This window comes from Heptranchias perlo, chromosome 18 (assembly GCF_035084215.1).
Source record: "Heptranchias perlo isolate sHepPer1 chromosome 18, sHepPer1.hap1, whole genome shotgun sequence".
Lineage (NCBI taxonomy): Eukaryota > Metazoa > Chordata > Chondrichthyes > Hexanchiformes > Hexanchidae > Heptranchias > Heptranchias perlo.
The window spans coordinates 50,572,645-50,592,869 of NC_090342.1; the positions used below are offsets into that span (position 1 = coordinate 50,572,645).

The 20,225-nt window shown below is 44.5% G+C and overlaps 2 long non-coding RNA genes across 2 annotated transcripts; both read right to left on the reverse strand.

The window, feature by feature from the left end:
• Window positions 1–3,381: 3,381 nt before the first annotated feature.
• On the reverse strand, window positions 3,382–6,674 carry LOC137335016 (uncharacterized). Its single transcript, XR_010966302.1, has 3 exons — window positions 6,594–6,674; window positions 4,935–5,010; window positions 3,382–3,438 (listed from the first exon to the last, which is right to left on the reverse strand). It is a non-coding gene; the product is annotated as an uncharacterized lncRNA (long non-coding RNA).
• Window positions 6,675–9,084: 2,410 nt separating this feature from the next.
• LOC137335017 (uncharacterized) lies at window positions 9,085–20,037 on the reverse strand. The gene is made up of 3 exons (XR_010966303.1): window positions 19,943–20,037; window positions 10,973–11,049; window positions 9,085–9,160 (listed from the first exon to the last, which is right to left on the reverse strand). It is a non-coding gene; the product is annotated as an uncharacterized lncRNA (long non-coding RNA).
• Window positions 20,038–20,225: the final 188 nt, after the last annotated feature.

A 20,225-nucleotide genomic window follows, 5' to 3' on the forward strand; every position in this document is an offset into this window, starting at 1 on the left:
TTTGGGAGGTGTTCACGAAGGAGCCTTGGTGACTTGCTGGTTTACTAAATTAATCTTCCCTCCTTTTCAAAAGATCACTTAGCACTCCTGCATAAGTTGAGCTAATTCATGGATACACTTGATGACTGCTATCTCCATTGATAGTGTATCATTTTATTATACAAAATGAGCGTTGCATTCTCCAAATGCTAACTGGCAAAATAAAGCATTATTACACTTTCAGCCTTGATAAATCACCCCTTGTACCAAAGATTGCTGGTGGTATGCTACATTATTGCTTTAGCCCTCGGAACAATATTAATTTTAGTTTTAAATGCCGATTCTCTGATCTGGTGTTCCCAGTAGAGAGTGTTGGTCAGGAAATCGCAGGATTTGCTGTCCGTTTAACTTAATCGGTAAGGAAAGCAGAGGCCTGTAGCAGAGACCTGTAGCAGAGCCCATAATGTCCTTACCAGCGCTCCCTGCAAACACTGCCTTTTGCTTGGAGTGCCCCATCAGGGAATCACCTCTGGATCTCGAACTAATCATCCGTTTTTGTTTTGTTCACCAATTTTGGGCATATATTTCAGTTTTAGCTTTGGGAAAACTCTTAGTCAAAAATTTAGTTCTGCTTTCCAAATTTTTTCACTTTTTCAATATTTGTTTCACAAAAGAAATGTGCTAATTGTTGCTTTACAATTCACACAACTCACGAGGCGAAAAGAAAATGCTGAAAAATAATATTAAACTGGGGTGAACGCAACTAAGACTTTAATACGAATCCAAAAACAATGACAGACAGGAAAAGACCATCTGGTCCATCCAGCCTGTCTCCCACAATTGTGATACCTTGTGTATCAGAATATATACACTCTCCACCCCACCCAAAGCCATGTGATCTCCTGGGAGATGCAACAAACTAGATAAAAACCCAGGCCAATTTGGGGAAAAAAATCTGGGAAATTCCTATCGATCCCCCCCCCCCCACCGCAATCTCGCGATCAAAACTAGTCCAGGCGATCACTTTGGCCCTGATAATTCTATGCAGTACCAAGCTTCTGCGAGAGGTGGCCTCCGCACCAGCCAGAAACAGATCCAGCTCTCACTTGAAGGAATTATCCATCAAAAACCATCATGACGTTAGCTGTGGCTCAGTGGATAGCATTCTCACCTCTGAGGTAGAAAGTTGTGGGTTCAATTCCCACTCCTGAGACTTAAGCACAATATCTAGGCTGACACTCCAGTACAGTACTGAGGGAGTGCTGCACTGATGGAGGTACCATCTTTCAGATGTGACAGTCTGCCCTCTCAGGTGGATATAAAAGATCCCACAGCACTATTTGAAGACAAGCAGGGGAGCTCTCCACATTGTCCTTATCAAGATTTATCCCTCAACCACCATCACTATAAAACAGATTATCTGGTCATTATCACATTGCTGTTTATTGGACCTTGCTATGCACAAATTGGCTGCTACATTACAACAGTAACTACACTTCAAAAGTACTTTGTTGGTTGTAAAGTGGTTTGTGAGGTCATGAAAGGTGCTATATAAATGCAAGTCTTTCTTTCCTAATTTTGCTCAATGAAAACAACACTAAAGCATCTGCTTGTAGTACAATGCATTTTAGAAGGAAGGGTTCAAATCCGCCAGTTCAGTGCACTCACAATGTCAGTCACACTACCATGTGGCTGCAGTGTGTACCATCCACAGGATGCACTGCAGCAACTCGCCAAGGCTTCTTCGACAGCACCTCTCAAACCCATGACCTCTACCACCTAGAAGGTCAAGGGCAGCAGGCACATGGGAACAACACCACCTGCACGTTCCCCTCCAAGTCACACACCATCCCGACTTGGAAATATATCACCGTTCCTTCATCGTCGCTGGGTCAAAATCCTGGAACTCCCTACCTAACAGCACTGTGGGAGAACCTTCACCACACGGACTGCAGCGGTTCAAGAAGGCAGCTCACCACCACCTCCTCAAGGGCAATTATGGATGGGCAATAAATGCTGGCCTTGCCAGCGACACCCACATCCCATGAACGAATAAAAAAAAGTAGAAAACTGTAGTGAGCTGGCAAAATAGTGTCATACATTTAGGTAGAGATAGTTTCAAGATACCATAAAGAGTGTTGCCATAGTCTTCAATCACTCTCAATAAGTGGAACAAGAGCATCAGCAATTTGGAACTTCATAGAAAGATGTGACTTTTATTCAGCCACACTTCAAGTTCTTGAATTTGCCTATCTGGGCTTCCTTACAAAAGCTCCTCTGTAGGTCTATTGCTGCAGACCTGCCATCTCCACCACCTAAAAGGACAAGGGCAGTAGCTGCATGGGAACATCATCACCTCCAAGATCCCCCCCAAGTCACACACCATCCTGGCTTGATGTGGAGATGCCGGTGATGGACTGGGGTGGACAAATGTAAGGACTTGCACAACACCAGGTTATAGTCCAACAGTTTTATTTTAAATCACAAGCTTTCGGAGCTTTCCTCCTTCGTCAGGTGAGTGAAGGGTTCTAAAAACGCATAGCATATATAGTCAGAGAACAATGCCTGGTGATTACAGATAATCTTTCCAACTGCCCCCTATCACACCTCGGCTGGGAGACGATCACAGCAATCAAAGGTGTCGTTGGTGTTCAGACAGGTTAGCCACGGAAAACATTACATCCCAATATACTGAATACACAATGGGTCAGATCACAAAGACAGAGAGAGAAAGAGACCCGAAAGGCATAGAGAGAGAGAGAATGTCCAGTTGTATTAAAAACAGATAACTTTTTTTCGCTGGTGGGGTTACATGTAGCGTGAAATGAACCCAAAATCCCGGTTGAGGCCGTCCTCATGGGTGCGGAACTTGGCTATCAATTTCTGCTCGACGATTTTGCGTTGACGTGTGTCTCCAAGGCGGCCTTCGAGACACATTTAGTTTATATTACCTCTCCTCATTCTTCCTACCAAAATGTATCACTTCACGCTTCTCTGTGTTAAATTTCATCTGCCGTGTGTCCTTACTGTTTATTACATTTCTGAGTTTTGTATCATCTGCAAACTTTGAAATTATGTCCTGTATTCCCAAGTCCAGGTCATTAATATATATCAAAAAGAGCAGTGGTCCTAATACTAACCCCTGGGGGACACCACTGTATACCTCCCTCCAGTCTGAAAAACAACCGTTCACCACTCCTCTCTGCTTTCTGTCTCTTGGCCAATTTTGTATCCATGCTGCCACTGTCGCTTTAATCAATTTTGCTAACAAGTCTATTATGTAGTACTTTATCAAACGCCTTTTGAAAGTCAATACTCACATCAGCCACACTACCCTCATCAAACCTCTCCGTTATTTCATCAAACGTACCTCAGCTTTTGCAAACAACAGCAAAGAGCATAAATTGCCAGGAACTCTTCTGCTCCAAATTCCCCTTTCTTCCTGGTTATATCAAAGACCTGTACAAACATTTTGGAAGAAAAGAAGTTAATCAATATCTTTACAGTTAGACAGGTTGATACTCCAACACGTATATACACGGGGGACTGAGAGGAACAAGGAGCGATCTAGTTCAGAGAATTCAGAGAAAAGCAGCCGCTGGGGTTGGAAGCACGGTTTGAACATATTAATGTTTGCATTGCCAGGATGATTCAATTTAGTCCTTGTACACGACTTTGGTCAGGCCTCACTTAGAATACTGTGTCCAGTTTTGGTCCTCTCACATGGTGGATGATATTGAGGCATTGGAAAAGCTTCAAAAGAGAGCCTCAAGAACAATATCCAGCTTAAAACCCCTTAGTTACCCAGAGAGGCTTAAAAAGTTGGGTCTATTTGCTCTAGCGATGCGGAGTGAGCTGATAGAAGTGTTTAAAATAACGAAGGGACTATACGGTTTTCATATTGACAGATTATTTCAATTAGAGTTGTTAGAGAGGACTAGGGGACATGCGTTTAAGTTACACAAGGGCAGAACTAGGTTAGATGTCAGGACGTTCTTCTTTTCCCAGAGGATAGTGGACCCATGGAACAAGTTGCTGGCTCGTGCAGCGAATGCAAACCTTCAAAAGAGAGCTGGACCGGTTTCTGGCTGAGGCGGAGATCACAACATACAAAAGATAGGCGGAATACTAAGTAATATCAATGATGGTCAAGATGATCTCCAGGACCAGTTTTGAACACCTAACACGTTCAGAGAGGAATTTTCCATTTTTTTTTCTTGCTAAATTGGCCTTTGTTTTTTATCTGCTTATTATTACCTCCCCAAGGCTGCCGCTGGGTGAGGGGTGTCGTGAATTATGATACTTAGAGCATCATGACTATATGGGACAGGCTCGATGGAGCAGCTGGTCTTTTCCTGACCATCATTTCGCATGTTAATTTGTTTGTATGAAATTACTTTGCCCATTATTTTAACAAAGGTATCAACCCGTGGGTTAACCCCTTCATTAAAATAGCGGGCAGGAGAATTTAATCTCAGCGTGTTAACACATTGATTACCAGTACGCACAGTAAGATTTCAACCCAAAAAAGAAAACACAATGGACACCAAGTTAATTATTCACAATATTTGCGCTTCCTTCACTCTATTGCTGATATTAAAGTGACCGTCAGGCTGTTGGATTTTCATAAAAGCCCAACTGCTTCACTAATGTCCTTTAGGGTAGAAAACCTGCCATCCTTACCCATTCTGGCCTCCAAGTGACTCCATTCCCACATGAATGTAGTTGACTCTTAACTGCCCTCTGAAGTGGCCTAGCAAGCCACTCAGTTGTATCAAACCACTGCAACAAATTTCAGTGGTTCAAGAAGAAAGCCCACCTCCACCTTTTCAGGGCAACTAGGGACGGGCAATAAATGCCGGCTTTGCCAGCGACGCCCACATCCCGAGAATGAATGAAAATATCTCCCACTCAGATTTTACCAAAGAAGGAGAAGGCCTGCATCAGCCAGTTACCTGTTTGATGAAGTTGAGATGGGACTGGCTCACTGAGGGTGGCAGGGCCCGCTGTAGCTCTTGCCAGTCCACTAGCCTGCAAGAGTGACAGTTAAAACAATTAGCCGGGATTCAGGGCACAAACTTGTTCTATGCAGCTTCAGTACATTTATGCGGGAAATGAATGAGGGTGAAAGAGGAATTACAGTGGAAAGTAAAAGGAAAAAGAAAGAACTTGTATTTATATAGTGCCTGTCTTGACTTCAGGAAGTCCCAAAGTGCTTTACAGCCAATGAAGTACTTTTGAAGTATTATCACTGTTGTAATGTAGGAAATACCACAGCCAACATGTGCACAGCAAGGTTCCACAAACAGCAATGAGATAATGACCAGATAATCTGTTTTAGTGATGTTGGTTGAGGGATAAATATTGGCCAGGACACCGGGGAGAACTTCCCTTCTCTTCTTCAAATAGTGACATGGAATCTTCTACATTCACCTGAGAGGGCAGATGGGGCCTCAGTTTAATATCTCATCCAAAAGATGACACCTCTAACAACACAGCACTCCCTTGAGAGTGTTAGTCAAGATTTTGTACTTCTGTCTCTGAAGTGGGCATTCAAACCCACAACCTTCTAACTCACAGGTGAGGGTGCTACCAACTGAGCCACAGTTCACTATGTGAAAAGATGAGGCAAACGGGAGTGCATTGTTACAAATAATGCCCCACTGTTCTTTTCAAACAAAAAAGGGACGGGTGAGGGGGGCGGGGGAAGTACTGGACCCTCTTCTCGCTGACTTTACCTGGCGGGAAAGCCGCAGTGGCTTCCTTGCTCTGGCCAGTGTTAAAATAGCAGTCGGGACCCAATGATGTCATCAGCCCTCGATCAGTACATGTCAATGAGGACCCCACGTGGCTTTGGAGGTTGGCTTAGCCGCCCAGCCAGATGTCTGAGTCAAAATTGTGGATGGCAGGATCCGGGCGGCTCAAGAGCAGGTTAGTAACCCGGGGCATTTTAACTCCCCACCTGCCAAGTTTCCACCAGGTGGTTAGAGTTGATATTGTTTCCCCCCACCGAGAGTCAATTGACTTATCCCATACTTATTAAGCCATGGGTATGCTCATTCATTCACCCCCTCCAACACCGGCATACTGTGGCTGCAGTGTGTATTATCCATAGGATGCACTGCAGCAACTCGCCAACTTGTTGCTGGTAATTGTCTTAAGCCAGTCAGGATCAGAAGGCTGATAAGTTAAGTGAGCCCGTTAATAGGGCTATTGTGGCATATTTTTTGTTTATTTTTGTTCTCAAGGTGAGATCTGTAGTTGGTTGGATCATAGTACGATTCAGTTACAACGGATATTCTGTACGTTCACCAGTTGTCTGTAAAATAAAGCAGCTTAGTGATTTGCATCTGGCCTAGTCTCACTGAAGTGTTATCCAATCCAACTTCAGAAAGATCGGAGAATCGTGTGTGAAAGATACATCCAGTTCGGATCACAAGGGGATTCTAGTGTTACACAGCTGTGTTAAGTTATCGTATAGTTAGATGTTGCACAGTTCAGGCACACTTCTGAATGTAAGACGCTCGCACCGCTTATGGGAGTGACCAGTAGCGCTTTACCCAAAAGAATATCTAAGGTAGGCAGGCCTTAGGCCTGAAATTTGTAACACTCACCCATTCCCATCTGTCGCCAAGGTATTAAACTTCATTTCCAAAATGATTCTTTCTTCGGGGGTCATGTCACTACTCATTCCAGGAACCTACCAAAACCATAACCATAATCATGTGATTAACAAGGAATATATAAGCAACTTACAGACTGAGTGTCCAGTTTTTGACCCAGCTCTCTTTTCCCTCATATCTCCACCTGCTTCCCAATCAGCTCACATACGGAAATATCTGTCTTCCATCATTGTCAATGATGTTCCACACTCACTCCGTCAGGTGCCTATCTGCTCAACACACTGTTCTCATCAGTTTTTCTCTCTTTCCTTTCGATACCTCTTCTCTCCCAGGGATGGAAGACTTTGCTACAATAAAGTGCTCCATTTAACGACAAGTAAATAATAATAGTCCATCATTTATACAACACCAAGCGTTTATCACATCTAAACTTTACAAAGTGCTTCATACAATGAATTACTTTTGAAGTATAGGGACTGTTCTTTTAGAGATAACAAGAAGACATACCCAATCCATTGAGCTCAGGCAAGTTCCAGTACTCGGGTTCATAGAATCTTGCAGCACAGAAGGAGGCCATTCGGCCCATCGTGCCTGTGCCAGCTCTTTGAATGAGATATCCACTCCACCTGCTCTTTCCCCCTTGCCCCTGCAGATTTTTCCTTTTCAAGGTTTATGGTTGGCAGTTGAACCCATGACACTGAGTGACCAGTTTAATGCTGTACTGCTAAAAGATGTCAAGCTGCAGTTACCTGTGCAATTTCAGAGGGACAACTTCACTTCAGTTACAAAATTGCGGCCGGTGCCAGTGACGCTCACTGGAGATCAAGGAAGTCACTTTATAGCTACCAGTTAAACACACGGGGGTGATGTTCCGCAGGGGGTCTCCCGTTCCTCTGCCTTAACTCCGGTGGAAGAGCCTCGGAAACCCCCAGAAGATCAACGTAAATTCTCCCCCGTGGAGCTCAGTCCATTTTTGAGACAACGAGGAGATGTCATTTTTCTTTTAATCTTCGAGTTGTGCCCAGGAAGTTCAATTCCATCATTTCCTGACAAAGTCCAATTGCAACTATTTATTATTATTATTATATAAAGAAATCCCTCTTTCAAGCAGCTCTAAGAAGAAGTTATACAATTCAAATATTAAGAACAATTTCATCATTTTTGTGTTGGTCAGTTGCAAAATTCGAAGTTTCTCAGATCAGCACTAATAAAGGGGAAGGTATTTCATCCTAGTGTATAGAGGGCTTGGTGATAGCAACACACTGTAAATCCTATGGTTCGTCAGTCTAAATCTGCTAATAGCCTGAGCTCACTGGTAGCACACTTGCCTCTGAGTCATGAAGGTCATGGGTTCAAATCCCACTCCAAGAGATTTGAGCATAAAGTCTAGTCTGACACTCCAGCGCAATTCTGAGGGAGTGCAGCACTGTCAGAGGTGCTGGATAAGATGTTAAACCGATGCCCTATCTGTCCTCTCAAGTGGATGTAAAAGATTCTACAGCACTATTTGAAGAAGAGCTGGGAAGTTCTCCTTGGTGTCCTGGCCAATATGTATCCCTCAATCAACATCGTTAAAACAAATTATCGTGTCATTTATCTCGTTGCTGTTTGTGGGAGCTTGCTGTGTGTAAATTGGCTGCTGCGTTTCCTACATTACAACAGTGATTACACTTCATGAGTGCTTCATTGGCTGTAAAGCGCTATGGGATGTCGTTTCTTTATGAGTACCAGCCCATGTACAGGAAACTTTGGCATGGTCTTTATTTGTTCTTTTGCTGTTTGTCCTTCCCTCACCAGTTTGGTCTCCCAGAGTTAGGGACCACTCGACTGCCAACTCTAGCAGTAGGGTCAGCTGGTCCCTTGGTAATTTGCCTCGATTTTTCCTTCCTTTACCCAGATGGAATGACTGAGATCAGGAATTCAATGTGCAGGTAGATGCAGGTATGAATCCACTTCCTTTTGTACCATGAGTCCAGTTATGCTGCCACTTTTGTGTTGACGCCAAGTGACTTTAGGTACGCATCAATGCAAAAGTGGCAGTATGACTCAGGAGATTAGTGAGCACATTAAAGCCCAGAGGTTCGAGACCCCCTTCAGGGTTTGAGCTTGCACCAAGTACAGTATAACTCCAATTTAATGCACAACCTGTGTGTACCACAGCACAAGAGAGTGTCAAGGTGTGAGAGGTTTAGGATCAGATGACAGTTTATATGGCCGACAATAAACATATGATATGCTTAAATTTATAAATGTGTCTTGAATTTGCTTTAATTTTAATGAAAATTCCACAAGTTATCCACACAGTAGCATTGCAGCGTAGAACTGTATCAAATTTCACTGACCCGTTACTAGGAAAACTGATGTGGAGACCATCACATTTTAGTGGGAGATATTGAATTACAACCAATGAAAGACCTCTGTATGATCTGCTGGTGAGAAGCTTGAGAAAATCACATACTATCTAATAACTTGCCAGTAATTGCACCAAGTGATCATCCATTTCTGAACTCCCGATCCCTTCGTTCTGATGACTGTCCCTTGGTAACGAGGTCCTCAGTCTGTTCTTCCATCAATAGTTAGACCCAGGGGTAAAAAAAAACACTCTTGTATAAGCCAGAGAAATAATTCATACTGGAAGAGAAACTGACTCTATGGTACTGTAGACCGGTGTTGACCAGTACATTTGCCACGAGCCACATGTGGCTAATTGGGAATCCAGATGTGGCTAAATGGGAATCCAGATCTGATTAGTAAGTAAAAAATGAGTAATAGACACCGTCATTGGGCATGTGATCTCAATATTCATATTCGTATGGCGTATGCATGTGAACTTTAACTTGTTGTGCGTTTGTTGGTAAAATGATAAGACGAAAAGCAGAGTGTGTGAGTGTTTTTTGATTGTTATGAGTGTTTTATTACTGAATGGTGGTAGGTGTTTGTTAACTAAATATACATGTGAAGTACATTTACCTGCATTGTGTGTAAGGCATTTTTTACTAAAATTATGTGTGTGTGGCTAAAATGGTGTCACCGTGACAACACCTGTGGTTAGTCGGTGATTTCTATTGGACAACACTGCTGTAGACAAATAATGCTAGTCAATGAAGCGGGGGATTATTGGACCTTTCCAGTATCATGAAAGGTTTTAAGAGGAGCAAATGGTTAAAGATTATTTCCACTGGTCGATAAGTCAATAACAAGGAAGCATTGAATCAGGACTCACTTCCAACCACATATCTGCTCCATCACCAAGACCGCCTACTTCCACCTCCATAACATCGCCCGTCTCCGCCCCTACCTCAGCTCATCTGCTGCTGAAACCCTCATCCACGCTTTTGTTACCTCTAGACTTGACGATTCCAAATCCCTCCTGGTTGGCCTCCCACCTTGCTCCCTCAATAAATTTGAGCTCATTCAAAACTCTGCTGCCATATCCTAACTCACACCATGTCCTGTTCACCCATGACCCCTGCGCTCGCTGACCTACATTGGCTCCCGGTCCAGCAACGCCTCGATTTTAAAATTCTCATCCATGTTTTTAAATCCCTCCATGACCTTGCCCCTCCTTATCTCTGTAACCTCCTCCAGCCCTACAACCCCCCGAGATCATCGCTCCACCTTTGGCGGACGTGCCTTCAGCTGCCTAGGCCCTAAGCTCTGGAATTTCCTCCCTAAACCTCTCCGCCTCGCTACCTCTCTCTCCTCCTTTAAGATGCTCCTTAAAACCTACCTCTTTGATGGAGGGCCTGTGCTAATATCTCCTCATGTGGCTCGGTGTCAAATTTTGTTTGATTATGATCCCATGAGGCGCCTTGGGACATTTTACGATGTTAAAGACTCTACATAAATGCGAGTTGTTGTTGTTATTGTTGTTGTTGTAGTTGTAGTAGTAGTAGTAGTAGTAGTAGTAGTAGTAGCTCCCATTATAACTTAGGAAGTTCACTTGGTCCATAACTGAACCATACGGATCGGAAGGTTCCAAGTTCAATCCCCAATCGGTGCTTAGTTAGCTGATCAGGCCCTACAATTGGTCCCAGCACCCTCGGATTAGGAAGGGGAAAATAAATTATGCAGGTCCCCCCTAGTTATCGCCATCTAATGACCCCTGCTGGAATTACGTAGATGTTGCAGCAGGACATGGCCAGGCTCAGTTGTGAAGCCTTCTCCTCCCAGTGGTCAAATAGGCAGGAGACATTCACTGTCAAAGCTCAAACGTCAAAAATGGCCATGGTATGGTGAGGACTCGCAGTGCCTACAGAACTGTAACTCAGCAAGGAGTCAACATCTTCAGGAGAGGAGGAGAGAAGAGAAAACACTGCCTCAGACTGGTTTCAAATATCCCAGTCGTGCTTGCTTCATCTGACCTTTACCTTTCTTTATCGGGTTCCAAAACATTGATCTTCCCTCTGTTGTTGCTCGTCTCATTATCTCCCCTTGTTCCTGGGCTCTTTGAAAGGAAAAGAAGAAAACAGAGCTCCATTAGCCTTACCCTTCTGGATGCCTTTCCAAGACAGATACCAGTCTTTAAAGAGGGAATATCATCTGTCCTCTTGGGGAAAAAAACAAAATAGCAGAAAGATAAGTACAGATGAGGGAGCCATTAGACCCATCTAACTCATCCTTCCATAGAGCACGAACAACTCCATTAACTGCCTTTTCAATGAGCCTGGAGTTGTTGCCCCCATTTTTTTTTATTCGTTCATGAAATGTGGGCGTTGCTGGCAAGGCCAGCATTTAGTGCCCATCCCTAATTATAGAATCATAGAATCATAGAAGTTACAACATGGAAACAGGCCCTTCGGCCCAACATGTCCATGTCGCCCAGTTTATACCACTAAGCTAGTCCCAATTGCCTGCACTTGGCCCATATCCCTCGATACCCATCTTACCCATGTAACTGTCCAAATGCTTTTTAAAAGACAAAATTGTACCCGCCTCTACTACTGCATCTGGCAGCTCGTTCCAGACACTCACCACCCTTTGAGTGAAAAAATTGCCCCTCTGGACCCTTTTGCATCTCTCCCCTCTCACCTTAAATCTGTGCCCCCTCGTTGTAGACTCCCCTACCTTTGGGAAAAGATTTTGACTATCGACCTTATCTATGCCCCTCATTATTTTATAGACTTCTATAAGATCACCCCTTAACCTCCTACTCTCCAGGGAAAAAAGTCCCAGTCTGTCTAACCTCTCCCTGTAAGTCAAACCATCAAGTCCCGGTAGCATCCTAGTAAATCTTTTCTGCACTCTTTCTAGTTTAATAATATCCTTTCTATAATAGGGTGACCAGAACTGTACACAGTACTCCAAGTGTGGCCTCACCAATGCCCTGTACAACTTCAACAAGACATCCCAACTCCTGCATTCAATGTTCTGACCAATGAAAGCAAGCATGCTGAATGCCTTCTTCACCACCCTATCCACCTGTGACTCCACTTTCAAGGAGCTATGAATCTGTACTCCCAGATCTCTTTGTTCTATAACTCTCCCCAACGCCCTACCATTAACGGAGTAGGTCCTGGCCCGATTCGATCTACCAAAATGCATCACCTCACATTTATCTAAATTAAACTCCATCTGCCATTCATCGGCCCACTGGCCCAATTTATCAAGATCCCGTTGCAATCCTAGATAACCTTCTTCACTGTCCACAATGCCACCAATCTTGGTGTCATCTGCAAACTTACTAACCATGCCTCCTAAATTCTCATCCAAATCATTAATATAAATAACAAATAACAGCGGACCCAGCACCGATCCCTGAGGCACACCGCTGGACACAGGCATCCAGTTTGAAAAACAACCCTCTACAACCACCCTCTGTCTTCTGTCGTCAAGCCAATTTTGTATCCAATTGGCTACCTCACCTTGGATCCCATGAGATTTAACCTTATGTAACAACCTACCATGCGGTACCTTGTCAAATGCTTTGCTGAAGTCCATGTAGACCACGTCTATTGCACAGCCCTCATCTATCTTCTTGGTTACCCCTTCAAAAAACTCAATCAAATTCGTGAGACATGATTTTCCTCTCACAAAACCATGCTGACTGTTCCTAATTAGTCCCTGCCTCTCCAAATGCCTGTAGATCCTGTCCCTCAGAATACCCTCTAACAACTTACCCACTACAGATGTCAGGCTCACTGGTCTGTAGTTCCCAGGCTTTTCCCTGCCGCCCTTCTTAAACAAAGGCACAACATTTGCTACCCTCCAATCTTCAGGCACCTCACCTGTAGCGGTGGATGATTCAAATATCTCTGCTAGGGGACCCGCAATTTCCTCCCTAACCTCCCATAACGTCCTGGGATACATTTCATCAGGTCCCGGAGATTTATCTACCTTGATGCGCGTTAAGACTTCCAGCACCTCCCTCTCTGTAATATGTACACTCCTCAAGACATCACTATTTATTTCCCCAAGTTCCCTAACATCCATGCCTTTCTCAACCGTAAATACCGATGTGAAATATTCATTCAGGATCTCACCCATCTCTTGTGGTTCCGCACATAGATGACCTTGTTGATCCTTAAGAGGCCCTACTCTCTCCCTAGTTACCCTTTTGCCCTTTATGTATTTGTAGAAGCTCTTTGGATTCACCTTTGCCTGATCTGCCAAAGCAATCTCATATCCCCTTTTTGCCCTCCTGATTTCTCTCTTAACTCTACTCCGGCAATCTCTATACTCTTCAAGGGATCCACTTGATCCCAGCTGCCTATGCATGTCATATGCCTCCTTCTTCTTTCTGACTAGGGCCTCAATCTCCCGAGTCATCCAAGGTTCCCTACTTCTACCAGCCTTGCCCTTCACTTTATAAGGAATGTGCTTACCCTGAACCCTGGTTAACACACTTTTGAAAGCCTCCCACTTACCAGACGTCCCTTTGCCTGCCAACAGACTCTCCCAATCAACTTCTGAAAGTTCCTGTCTAATACCATCAAAATTGGCCTTTCCCCAATTTAGAATTTTAACTTTTGGGCCAGACCTATCCTTCTCCATAGCTATCTTAAAACTAATGGAATTATGATCACTGGTCCCAAAGTGATCCCTCACTAACACTTCTGTCACCTGCCCTTCCTTATTTCCCAAGAGGAGGTCAAGTTTTGCCCCCTCTCTAGTCGGGCCATCCACATACTGAATGAGAAATTCCTCCTGAATACACTCAACAAATTTCTCTCCATCCAAGCCCCTAATGCTATGGCTGTCCCAGTCAATGTTGGGAAAGTTAAAGTCCCCTACTAAATTGGTAATTGCCCTTGAGAAGGTGGTGATGAGCTGCCTTCTTGAACCGTTGCAGTCCGTGTGGTGAAGATTCTCCCACAGTGCTGTTAGGAAGGGAGTTCCAGGATTTTCACCCAGCGACGATGAAGGAGCGGCGATATATTTCCAAGTCGGGATGGTATCTGACTTGGAGGGCAACGTGCAGGTGGTGTTGTTCCCATGTGCCTGCTGCCCTTGACCTTCTAGGTGGTAGAGGTCACGGGTTTGAGAGGTGCTGTCGAAGAAGCCTTGGCGAGTTGCTGCAGTGCATCCTATAGATGGTACACACTGCAGCCACTGTGCGCCGGTGGTGAAGGGAATGAATGTTTAGGGTGGTGGATGGGGTGCCAATCAAGCGGGCTGCTTTGTCCTGGATGGTGTCAAGCTTCTTGAGTGTTGTTGGAGCTGCACTCATTCAGGCAAGTGGAGAGTATTCCATCACACTCCTGACTTGTGCCTTGTAGATGGTGGAAAGGATTTGGGGAGTCAGGAGGTGAGTCACTCGCCGCAGAATACCCAGCCTCTGACCTGCTCTCGTAGTCACAGTATTTATATGGCTGGTCCAGTTAAGTTTCTGGTCAATGGTGAGCCCCAGGATGTTGATGGTGGGGGATTCGGCGATGGTAATGCCGTTGAATGTCAAAGGGAGGTGGTTAGACTCTCTCTTGTTGGAGATGGTCATTATCTGGCACTTGTCTGGCTCTAATGCCACCTTGGAAGGCCATTCCCTGTACTGGTCACTCCTCGGGTTTGAGAGGTGCTGTCGAAGAAGCCTTGGCGAGTTGCTGCAGTGCATCCTATAGATGGTACACACTGCAGCCACTGTGCGCCGGTGGTGAAGGGAATGAATGTTTAGGGTGGTGGATGGGGTGCCAATCAAGCGGGCTGCTTTGTCCTGGATGGTGTCAAGCTTCTTGAGTGTTGTTGGAGCTGCACTCATTCAGGCAAGTGGAGAGTATTCCATCACACTCCTGACTTGTGCCTTGTAGATGGTGGAAAGGCTTTGGGGAGTCAGGAGGTGAGTCACTCGCCGCAGAATACCCAGCCTCTGACCTGCTCTCGTAGTCACAGTATTTATATGGCTGGTCCAGTTAAGTTTCTGGTCAATGGTGAGCCCCAGGATGTTGTTGATGGTGATCTATTTCCTGAAGAACTGCTTCCTGAATGATTCATTTCAATGCTCTTTTGTCTTTTCATTCATAATTTTTTTTTAAAGTTTGATTGTTTTAAGTATTAAAGACTGCTGATTTCGTGGAAGCTGGCTTGATTAAGTTAGAAGGCCCGAGTCAATGTGAGAGGGAGATGGATGAACATAAACAGCAGGGGAAAGGCACCAGAGCACCTCTGGGACATTGGACCTAAATGTACCAGGAACGCACCGAGGGCCACTCGCCATCTGCGGACAGGGGGCGGTGTTTGCCTTGTGGGAGCCTTGTGCAAAGGTTCGGTTTGGGGCCATTACGTTTTACTAGACAATGATACTAACAACAACAACTTGCATTTAAAATACGCCTTTAACGTAGTAAAATGTCCCAAGGCTCTTCACAGGAGCGTAATCACACAAAATCTGACACTGTGCCACGTAAGGAGATATTAGGACAGGTGACCAAAAGCTTGGTCAAAGAGGTAGGTTTTAAGGAGCGTCTTAAAGGAGGAGAGAGAGATAGAGAGGCAGTGAAGTTTAGGGAGGGAATTCTCGAGGTTAGGGCCTAGACAGCTGAAGGCATGGCCGCCAATAGTGGAGCGATGAAAATCAGGGATGCGCAAAAGGCCAGAATTGGAGGAGTGCAGAGATCTCGTAGGGTTGTAGGGCTGGAGGAGGCTATCGAGATAGGGAGGGCTGAGGCCATGGAGGGATTTGAAAACAAGGATGAAAATTTTAAAATCGAGGCTTTACTGTACCGGGAGCCAATGTAGGTCAGCAAGCACAGAGGTGATGAGTGAATGGGACTTGGTGAACATGAGAACATAAGAACAGAAGAACATAAGAAATAGGAGCAGGAGTAGGCCATACGGCCCCTCGAGCCTGCTCCGCCATTCAATGAGATCATGGCTGATCTTCAACTTCAACTCCACTTTCCCGTCCGATCCCCATATCCCTTGATTCCCTTAGAGTCCAAAAATCTATCGATCTCAGCTTTGAATAGACTCAACGATTCAGCATCCACCATCCTCTGGTGTAGAGAATTCCAAAGATTCACAACCCTCTGAGTGAAGAAATTCCTCCTCATCTCAGTCTTAAATGGCCGACCCCTTATCCTGCAACTATCCCCTCTAGTTCTGGACTTTCCAGCTGGGGGAAACAACCTCTCAGCATCTATCCTGTCAAGCCCCCTCAGAATCTTATATGTTTCAATGAAATCACCTCTCAGTCTTCTAAATGCCAGAGAGTATAGGCCCATTCTACTCAACCTCTCCACATAGGACATATGAGGAGAGGTTGAGTAGAATGGGCCTATACTCTCTGGTATAGAGTATGGGCCTATAGAAACATAGAAAATAGGAGCAGGAGCAGGCCATTCAGCCCTTCGAGCCTGCTCTGCCATTCAATATGATCATGGCTGATCCTCTATCTCAGTACCATATTCCCGCTCTCTCCCCATACCCCTTGATGCCTTTTGTGTCTAGAAATCTATCTAACTTCTTCTTAAATATATTCAGTGATTTGGCCTCCACAGCCTTATGTGCTAGAGAATTCCACAGGTTCACCACCCTCTGAGTGAAGAAATTTCTCCTCATCTCAGTCCTAAATGTCCTACCCTGTATCCTGAGACTGTGACCCCTGGTTCTGGACACCCCCCAGCCAGGGGAAACATCCTCCCTGAATCCAGTCTGTCTAGCCCTGTCAGAATTTTATATGTTTCAATGAGATCCCTTCTCATTCTTCTAAACTGATGTGAATACACACCGAGTCGACCCAATCTCTCCTCATATGGCAGTCCTGCCATCCCAGTAATCAGTCTGGTGAACCTTCGCTGCACTCCCTCCATGGCAAGTATATCTTTTCTTAGGTAAGGAGACCAAAATTACACACAATATTCCAGGTGAGGACAAACCTCTCAACCCAGGAATTAATCTAGTGAACCTTCGTTGCACTGCCTCTAAGGTAAGTATATCCTTCCTTGGATAAGGAGACCAAAACTGTACGCAACACTCCAAGTGTGGTCTCACCAAAGCCCTGTACAATTGTAGTATGACTTCCTTACTCTTGTACTCCAACCCCCTTGCAATAAAGACCAACATACCATTTGCTTTCCTAATTGCTTGCTGTACCTGCATGCTAACTTTTTGTGTTTCTTCTACAAGGATACCCAAGTCTCTCTGAACACCAACATTTAATAGTTTCTCACCATTTAAAAAATATTCTGTTTTTCTATTCTTCCTACCAAAGTGAATAATTTCCCCACAGTATACTCCATCCGCTACCTTCTTGCCCACTCACTTAACCTATCTATATCCCTTTGCAGACTCTTTGTGTCCTCCTCACAGCTTACTTTCCTACCTAGCTTTGTATCGTCAGCAAACTTGGATACTTTACACTCGGTCCCTTCATCTAAGTCATTAATATAGATTGTAAATAGCTGAGGCCCAAGCACTGATCCTTGCGGCACCCCACTAGTTACAGCCTGCCAACCCGAAAATGGCAAAGCAATTAAACAAATACTTTGGTTCTGTCTCAAATGGCAGAGCAATTAAACAATTAAACAAATACTTTTGTTCTGTCTTCACGGAAGAGGACACAAATAACTTCCCAGAAATGGTAGGGAACCAAAAGACTCGTGAGAAGGAGAAATTAAAGGAAATTAGTATTAGTAAGAAAATAGTACTGGAGAAATTAATGAGACTGAAAGCCGATAAATCCCAAGGCATGATAATCTGCATCCCAGAGTACTAAAAGAGGTAGCCATGGAAATAGTGGATGCATTAGTTGTCATCTTTCAAAATTCGATAGATTATGGAACAGTTCCTGTTGATTGGAGGGTGGCAAATGTAACCCCAGATGGCAGATGCAGTACAACGTGGATAAATGTGAAGTTATCCACTTCGGAAGGAAAAACAGAAAGGCAGAGTATTATTTAAATGGTGATAGATTGGGAAATGTTGATGTACAAAGAGACCTGGGTGTCCTTGTACGTCAGTCACTGAAAGCAAATATGCAGGTGCAGCAAGCAGTTAAGAAGGCAAATGGTATGTTGGCCTTCATTGCAAGAGCATTTGAGTATAGGAGCAAGGGTGTCTTACTGCAGTTATACAGGGCCTTGGTGAGACCACACTTGGAGTATTGTGTGCAGTTTTGGTCTCCTTACCTAAGAAATGATATATTTGCCATAGAAGGAGGGCAGCGAAGGTTCACCAGACTGATTCCTGGGATGGCAGGACTGTCGTATGAGGAGAGATTGGGTCGACTCGGCCTGTATTCACTCGAGTTTAGAAGAATAAGAGGGGATCTTATTGAAACATATAAAATTGTGACAGGGCTAGACAGACTGGATTCAGGGAGGATGCTTGCCCTGGCTGGAGGGTCCAGAACGAGGGGTCACAGTCTCAGGATATGGGATAGGACATTTAGGACTGAGATGAGGAGAAATTTCTTCACTCAGAGGGTGGTGAACCTGTGGAATTCTCTACCACAGAAGGCTGTGGAGGCCAAGTCACTGAACATATTTAAGAAGGAGCTAGATAAATTTCTAGACACAAAAGGCATCAAGGGGTATGGGGAGAGAGCGGGAATATGGTATTGAGATAGAGGATCAGCCATGATCATATTGAATGGTGGAGCAGGCTCAAAGGGCCAAATGGCCTACTCCTGCCCCTATTTTCTATGTTTCTATGAAAATTGCCTTTTGAAAATCCAAATGTATTACTTCCACTGGTTCCTCCTGATCTACCCTGCTAGTTACATCCTCAAAAAACTCTAATAAATTTGTCAAACACGATTTCCCTTTCATAAAACGATATTGACTCTGCCTAATCATATTATGATTTTCTAAGTGCCCTGTTACCACTTCCTTAATAATGGATTCCAGCATTTTCCCGATGACTGATGTCAGGCTAGCTGACCTATAGTTCCCTGTTTTCTCTCTTCCTCCTTTCTTGAATAGCAGGGTTACATTTGCTACTTTCCAATCCACTGGGACCGTTCTAGAATCTAGAGAATTTGGAAGATCACAACCAATGCATCCACTATCTCCGCAGCCACCTCTTTTAGAACCATCAGGTCCAGGAGATTAATCATCTTTTAGTCCCATTAGTTTCTGAAGTACTTTTTCTCTACTGATATTAATTACTTTAAGTTCCTCCCTCTTATTAGCCCCTTGGTTCCCCACTATTTCTGGTATGTTTTTTGTGCTTTGGTGCGAGTTAGGATACGGGCAGCAGAGTTTTGGGTGAGCTCAAATTTACTAAATACTACCTGCTAAATCAAATCACCACAGACACAATCACGGAAAAGCACGTTTGCAATAGATTATATAAAAATAGTTGACAAAATGATTGGCAATAGCTAACACAAGAGGGCACGACATCGAACATTTATAAAGGTGTTGAAATACTGATGTTATTTCAGTACATGAGCCATGTGACAGCTCAGAAACTAGGGTATTATCAGCGTAGTCGAGGGGCACTTACGGTTTGTGAGAACTGGATTCCGCCTCCCCCTTCTCCCACCCCAGCCCAGACTGTTGGAGAGTGACTGGTGTAAGTGAGAAGGCAAGTGCTGAGGTCAGACCGCACTGCCGGCTGCTACAGGTCCCCACAACTCCTATTATAGGAGAGTTTGTTTAGAAATCAAGATTGGTCGTTCCTGCTGATCTTTTCCTCTCTAATCCAAGAGCACTGAAGCCCATTGTGATTTAAACTGGTCTCTCAGCTTAAATTGGCTAACTCAGCTCAGAACAGGAACTAAACTCGGAAACTCGGTGAGGCTCTGTCTGGCTAAGCTACTCACCAGCTAAACCCTAATGAGCCATCGGCTGCTTTTAACCACGTTCATGTTTCTGGTGACCCTTGATGGCTCAGATGTCACCGCTCAAGATGTCACACCCAAGATTTGCCCAACGTTGACGCCTCTGCAAATAAATATTTACCAGCAAGTGATGGTTGGGCGTAGGTAGTCCCTCTGAAGTGTTTCTCTGCCTACTTTGGGAAGCTCCACTCGAAGGAAACCTACTGAATCCATCTTCTGCTGGAAGCCTTCCTATTGAGCTAAAAGGAAAGAAATGGAAGTTAAGTTAAAATTTAGGTTTAAATAGTAAAACTCCTGTCAAGAGACAGTGCCCAGGAAATTCGGCCGTGTCCATTTTTGGGGGAACTTTGTCCGTTCCCTGTGCCTGAATGGTGAGGCCTGTGGCGCCCCCGATATTGGTCCTC